Below are 7854 nucleotides of genomic sequence, written 5' to 3'. Positions count from 1 at the left end.
TGCTAACTTGGGCTTTCCGTCTTGAGCTACTGGTAGTAGGAAAAATGCCCGAAAAATTTGAAGACCCGACGCATTCTCGTCTATGCTATTACGTAATCTATGACGTCGAATTATCAGTATAGGCAACTTTGACAACAGAAACTGTCAGTTCAGTACAGTCTCTCCAAAAATAAAATATATATTTATGTTATTAAAATATGTCAGCTCTCTATTCAATAGGGTTTAAATAACAATAAATGGGAATTAAAATTTGTTAATTAAATGTATAGGAATATTGGATAAGTATACTTTTCTTTTATAAGAGAATACAATTATTACGTAGAAGAACAATTACTTTGTGAATAATTATTCTTGTTTTAGGTTAATTAAATGAATATTAATAAAATATTGTGGAAAATAGAAATAGAGTTTAAGAAATAATTTAATTAAACGTATAGAACTGATGCCAAGGCTTACCTCCATTCAATATTTAATGATTGAAATATATAGATATTACAGTGGACCATTATATATATAAATGTCATGTAAGTTACATTAATCTAATTGAATCAATTTATTAAATTTATATCAATAAAGTATGTATTATATATTATTTAGGTGCTTTACTACCAATCCAGTCGATTAGGATCATTAAAATGTTCATTTTAACGTACATATGTATAAAAGGTATGAGAGAATCATGTACGTGGATATTTTCTTACAGCTGTTACGCCTTTCATATGCAGCAATTTAATACGATTCTAAATAGATAATGAAAATTAATTACAATTGTCTTAAAGGAAAATAGGCACTCACTCAACTCTTTCTCTCATTCTTTTTCCTTCAACGCAATATGATAAAAATTTTTTATATTAATTACGCATTGGTAAGTTTTCATTCAACGTCCTTTCTTACATTCAAACTAGCCCAACTAACATTGCACAGAGCAATGTGCCTGAAGAAAATGTGTAAAATTAATTCTATTATAAGGTATGTTTCACTGAATATTTTCATACTTACAGAACCATAGCTCACACTATATGACACCACTCCAAGCATTCAAATGACAGAGTTAAAATAACATTTTATAAAAGCTTTTGCTTTATGATGTTTACTTATTGAAGTGCATTGCTGCATGCAAAGCTAGCTGAGGTTGTACTAGTGCAGTTAGAATGTTTAATTTCATGTATACTATTATCTCATATTTTAAGACATTGTCATTTTATGAATTTTGGTTACAGGATGCAGCAATAAGGACTAATATAATATTAAACAAGAAATAAGAAGTGCCATTCAATTTATTAAAATTACAAAGTAAGAGACAGTATGCAAAATAATTGTCAGCAATAATGGAAATATATGCACAAAAAATGAAATCATGTGTTATTTAAAAACAAATACTTTTCATAAAGTGTAATAGTAACAAAATTGGCCATCATGCAGCTCTGAAAAAGAAAATGTTGGATTAGATATATATGAAAATAAGCTAGATTCATAAAATAATATAAAATAAAATTTATCATTAATAATTATTTACAATATAATAAAATAATTATGTACATTGAATTTAACTGAAGATCTTCAAACCATTAAATATTTTTTATAAATCATTATAGTGCCATTTCCTTTAATAGCTGCTACACATTTTGAGCTTATAAATTGAATGTTTAGCTCTGAAAAGGAAAAAAAGTTTAATAAAATAAGATATATATTGAAATAATTAGTATAATGTAATCAATTTTACAATGTAAAATTTAACTCTTTAATATTCTACAACTAGTAAGAGAAACATTTTTTACTTCTATTTTATAACAGTTTAATTAGGTTTTTCAATAAATTGTTATGTCTTTTTATTCTTGGAAAACCAATTTTTGCTGTCATAAAGTGTATTTACAAAAGATTTCTTTATGCTAACTGTGAATTCTTGCTGAGTCTTGCCTACATCGATTATGATGTCGAAAATTTTACGATTATCTGCAGGTGTTTTAGCCAATAAGCGTATCGATTAATCCTAAACTGCAATTAGATGGTTATCAGGATAATCTCCATCTGTAGCAAAATTTCCTTGCTAGAGCACAGATGATTCCTTTAAAAAAATGTAAGAGTCCGTTTTATTGCTGTAAATATAACACCTTTCTTAAACTCTTGAAGATATTGAAGACTTTTTCGAAGTTTAGGAATTAAACAAAAAATCGTTTTTACTGTTTTAAAATAAAACTGAGTAAGAATGTTACGTTATTATATAGTTTTGTGATAAAAGCCTGGGTATATAAAGATATTAATAAATTTATTTGAAAATAATATTAGTATACAATAATTGGCTAAATATATATATATATATATATTAGGGTGGTCGTTAAAAAAAAATTTTTGGCGGATCCTTAAAAAATGCTAGTATTTGATGAGAAACTACAGTGGTTGAAACCTCCTGCGGCCTGACAAATGATGGAAACACGTGCCTCAATGCGATCAAATACAATTTTCGAAGAATTTTACAGTTTTTCGCAGGTAACTTATTAAATATTCGATTCTATAAAAAGATGCATATAACCTTTTCTCTGAAGAATTAAATTCTACATAATAAAGGTTCTATACATTTTTCTTCTAGAATGCATACTAATCGAGATATTCCTGAATAATCGATCCTCTTTTTCGTTTATACACATTATATTGACATGCTCCTATGAGTAGTTATTCTTATTTCTCTGTAGTTACACATTTTATTTCTCTTAATTTAATCAAATATGTTAATTGTACGGTAAACTAAAAATAATTATTCATATAAACATATCAATATAATGTGTATAAACGAAAAAGAGGATCGATTTTTCAGGAATATCTCGATTAGTATGCATTCTAGAAGAAAAATATATAGAACCTTTATTATGTAGAATTTAATTCTTCAGAGAAAAGGTTATATGCATCTTTTTATAGAATCGAATATTTAATAAGTTATCTGCGAAAAACTGTAAAATTCTTCGAAAATTGTATTTGATCGCATTGACGCACGTATTTCCATCATTTGTCAGGCCGCAGGTTTCAACGACTGTAGTTTCTCATCAAAAACTAGTGTTTTTTAAGGATCCGCCAAAAAATTTTTTTTTAACGATCACCCTAATATATATATATATTAGAATTCAAGCAGATTAATTAATTTAAGCCAATTATTGTTTACGCTCGAGGGAAGAGCTACTTCGTGGCAACAAAAGCTGAGGTATAAAATTAGAGGTAAGCAATCGAAGAAGTCAGTATTGAATTTTCTCCGCGTGTAACGATAAGTATATAATAAATTATTGTGAATATTAAGGAAGTTTTTTATTGATGACCGTTAATCACAATCAATACTATCCTCAAACTCTAATATGTATATATAGTCAATTTTTAGGCAAGTGTGTTTGTTCTGTCGGTTAATTAAATATTTCTTTCATTAAGTAAAATAAAGTGGAAATACTCTTACTTTTATTGGTACATATTTTCTTGATAGCGTTTATAAATTTTCTGTTTTTAAAACAAGTTAAATTTAAAAATAATAGAGCTTCATTGATTTGTTCATTTTTACTTAATGTATGATAATTATCAAATGTTTTCCAATTTTCTTTTAAAAAGTGCTCGTATAAAACGTAGTTATTTTTTCTATTAATTTTCGATATACAACTCCCTCGTTTTAACTGACAAATTTCTAAGTTGTATATTTTAATAATTTCCATTAATTTAGCTGTAATATAATATATTATTATATACAAGTACTTAAATCATCTAAAAGAATAGTATATATGTTTTAAGTTATAAGCTCAAAATTATCTTACATATAAAAGTCGTAGTTTCGGGGCGTTTGCCGATCATTTCATTTAACATCCTGTGGTAACGCTCTTGTGGATTATTAGTAGGAGTTTTTGATTTAAATATACTTATAGTATTTGTAGTAACTTTACGTAACCAATACGACTTCAAATAAAACAACAACGGCCGTAATGTTACAAATAACTCCTCGTTTATTCTTACTTCATTGTATATTTTAGCATAGATTTCCTCAATTAAATCCTTTGGTAAGTAAGGCAGATTTAATAATTTTCTTATGTATAGTTTGAGTTTACACAAAATAATAGGTGCTATTGTTTTTTTCGCTTTAAAAATTTTTAATCTATTAATTTTCTTTAAAATATTCTGTAACAGAAATTTAATTTCGCATGTTTATTTGATATTCATAAAGAAATATAATGTTTGTAACATATATATAGTTACCTACATGTACATAATGGAAATAACAACCCTGTACATGTGCTTGTGGGAATAATATTTTAAGAGCATTCTGCAGACCTTGCTCAAAGTCTGTGATTATTACAGAAGGTTTAATTTGGGGTGCAATAACTTGTTTTATAAAAGCAAATAAATGAACATAGGACTGTTCTCTCTTCGATGACATAAGTGCCCAAACCAAAGGAATAAACTGTTAAAAAAAATATTGATGAATGATTTTAATTAAAGTATATATTAATGGTAGGTAATGTATTTCAAATTCAAAGAAATTACTTTTCCTTTAAACAACCCCATTATTGTTAATAGTTGGTATAAATTATCAAATTTTGGGACTGTCTTAAACGTTCCATCGACGGAGATGGTTTTTACATTTTTTGACAGTTTTAACAGATTTTTATCGTAAAATATAATTGAAAAATCATCACCATTTTGATTAATAAAGATATTTAATTTATACTTCTTATTCTTAATTTCATAAGAAAAGAATTTATCATTTTCCTTATTATTAATAACTCGTTCTAAATTGTTCAAATTCTTAATACGTGGCATTTTGTTCGTTTTTCGCCAATTATTCATATTTTTTCTTATTTTAGGATAGGTTGTATTTTCAGCCCCTTCCGGTTCTCTGTGTTATAATTCAAAAATATTTTATTTTTGCAATTTTTTCAATTTAATTAAATATTAAATTTCTACTCACTTTTGCGCTGATAAATTATATATACTTTTCAAACTTGATGAACTTCCTGATACTTGTATATTCTCAAATAAATTCTGTCGAAATGATGCTGTTTTTCGATAATTTTGATCAGTTGGATGAGAATGATCTTTTTTTTCATAAATTTGTTGTTTATTAAATATGCGCTTCCCTGACATTCTTTTTTTGGACACCTCAAATATCTAAAGAAAATAATACTATATATGTTTCCTAATTTAGATTAAAATGTTATTGCAGAGTATAATTTATAAGTTCATTTTATTACAAAACTCAATTATAATACTTTATTTATATGTAAATGTAGAATTTTCTGAAGAATGTTACAATCGAGCAATTATTTATGAAACCTAGACTTATACCCATTTCAATATAAAGACGGATCACAAATAAGTATACATGTAACATGTCTAAATTAAAATTCGGACAATTCTCTTTGCTAGTATTTTGCTTTTTTCACCAATATTTTATTTTTTAATTATCAACAAAATATTACAATTTATACTTACATTATTCTTTCGCCTTTTTTATTCACGTACGATTTATTTTTCTCATATATATAATTATCATCGTATTGTACATTTGTTAATTTTTTAATAGTCGCCATTGTTTTAAGAGAAAAATTGTAGCAAGGCCGGCTATCTTTTTTGTTTCCTATATATAGTAATATATAGTTCCCCAGTTAACATTGTGTCACTGTCCTCGGTTAAGAGTCACCTCGAGTTATCCCCACCCCTTTTTCTATGACTCTCTACACAACATATCCTTCTTTTAGCGCGATAATAATGAAACGTTCAAAAACGAAACTGATAATGTGTGCTTATGTAGATAAAAACTATACGGTTTTTCTTGCAACCTTTAATCGTATTTTGCATAATGAAAAATGTGTCGTTTATTTAATTCGATATTAAAAAATGTATACATCAATTTCAGAGGAGATAACATACTGTTCCTATTTAGCAGCACCATTAAAAAAATTACAAAATAATTATATAAGTTTTAAAAAATAATTTCTATACTTTACATATCATATGATAAATTGGGTTTATTAAAAGCTAAATTAATTGGTTACCAAAAATTAGTATGAAGTCTAACTCAATGTAAAAAATTTTAGATAAAAATCGTACTGTCCTTTTCGCGGGCGCGCTCGTTTTTAGTCAATATCTCCCTTGTCCAAAAAATTTTAATAATTTTAATACCAAGGGAAATTACTTGCATGTATATACAATTAATGTTTAAAGAAAGGTGTATAATCACATAAGTATATTTTATTTTTAAATCTGTAATTTGGCGACAAAATTTCGTATATCAGTTTTCATTCAAACAAATTATAGAGAAAATATCAAACCTTACTGTAAATTGCTGCAGATTTACGAAAAAAAATTGGAAAATATTTAAACTTCTTGCAAACCATGTAATTGGAAAAATGAGCGTTTATTATTTTTTATATTTTACGAAGTCATTTTATAAGCTAAATAGAGCTTTCTGAAAACCTTATAAAATGTAGATAAATTATAACATTAATGTGTAAAAGAAAAATCATTATTCAATCATCAGTTTTCCTAAAGTATTTGTCGGGAATAAATATATCAGGGATATGCCGTTTATATAGTTTAACTCTTTCCAGATCGCGTTATGAATATAAAAACTCATTTTACTTGGTATAGCTATAAAATATTTCCTATAATTGTTAACAGTGAATTTTTCTGAAATTTTGTATATTTAATAATGCTAGAAAAAATATTATGAAAATAATTTATATCTCTTATTCTTATTAAAAGAAATTAATTGTTACGTTCAAACTTTAACCCAAGATAAAATGAGTATTATCCATAAATGTATTATCCTTTCTAATTACTGATTTAGAAATCTGACAGATACCAATGCCTTACAAACATTATTGATTTGTTGTTTGAATATTAAGAAACACATTATTGTATCCAATAATCTATAAGTTACCCAGTGCTGTTTGCTTGATCTTATAAACCTAATATTAGATATAAGTTATAAGTTGAATACCAAGAACACGAGTTATTTTAAATTTATCTCTTAGTTATATGTGCTGTATGGTTATTGCACGTTATATCTTGTATGTCATATTAGCCTCACAGTACAGCAAACAATACTGAGAGTAATTACTTAAAAGGTTGAAGAATACAAATAGAAACAAATAATGTGTTATTAATATTCAAACAATAAATTAATCATTCAAAAGCATTTGTGTCTGTCAGACTTTCAAGCTGAGATAAAGAAGAATGATAAAATTATTAATAATGCTTATTTAATCTCGATATAAAGTGTGAACGTAACAATTCATTTCTTTATATAAGTATTACAGATATAAATGAATTATTTCTATGTAATATTTATTGTTATCATTTTTTAGTAGAAACAAGCTTTAGAAAAAATAAATATTATAAATTAGTATATCTTTTATGACTACACACCAGTAGATAAGACTTAATGTTAACGATACAATCTGAAAATAATTAAATTATAATCAGCGGCATACCTGATAAATTTATATTTAGCAAAACCGTAGGAAAATGGATAATTTAATAACCCTATTTCTTTTGTATATAATGTGGAAAATATGTGACAATAAACTACAGAAAGAATGTTTGCTCTATATTTTATTTTAGTGGTAGAAGTACATAATGATTTTGTTATATTGTAAATAATTATTAATGATAAATTTTATTTTATATTATTTTATGAATCTAGCTTATTTTCATATATATCTAATCCAACATTTTCTTTTTCAGAGCTGCATGATGGCCAATTTTGTTACTATTACACTTTATGAAAAGTATTTGTTTTTAAATAACTCATGATTTCATTTTTTGTGCATATATTTTCATTATTGCTGACAATTATTTTGCATACTGTCTCTTACTTTGTAATTT

The 7854-nt window shown here is 25.8% G+C and overlaps 1 long non-coding RNA gene across 2 annotated transcripts; it reads left to right on the top strand.

Annotated features, from left to right (window-relative positions):
- The first annotated feature begins 216 nt into the window (after positions 1–216).
- On the top strand, positions 217–1550 carry LOC136777850 (uncharacterized). Of its 2 annotated transcripts, none has more exons than XR_010823322.1 (3): positions 217–524; positions 598–865; positions 1002–1550. It is a non-coding gene; the product is annotated as an uncharacterized lncRNA (long non-coding RNA). The 2 variants fall into 2 exon arrangements; XR_010823323.1 differs by having other exon boundaries at positions 598–1131; positions 1221–1550.
- Positions 1551–7854: the final 6304 nt, after the last annotated feature.

The sequence above is a fragment of the Prorops nasuta genome, unplaced genomic scaffold (assembly GCF_024137725.1).
Source record: "Prorops nasuta isolate Cenicafe-Biocafe unplaced genomic scaffold, Cenicafe_Pnas_1.2 PNAS00012, whole genome shotgun sequence".
NCBI lineage: Eukaryota > Metazoa > Arthropoda > Insecta > Hymenoptera > Bethylidae > Prorops > Prorops nasuta.
Note: the sequence above shows the minus strand (reverse complement) of the source record. Positions and strands in the feature narration are given on the sequence as shown.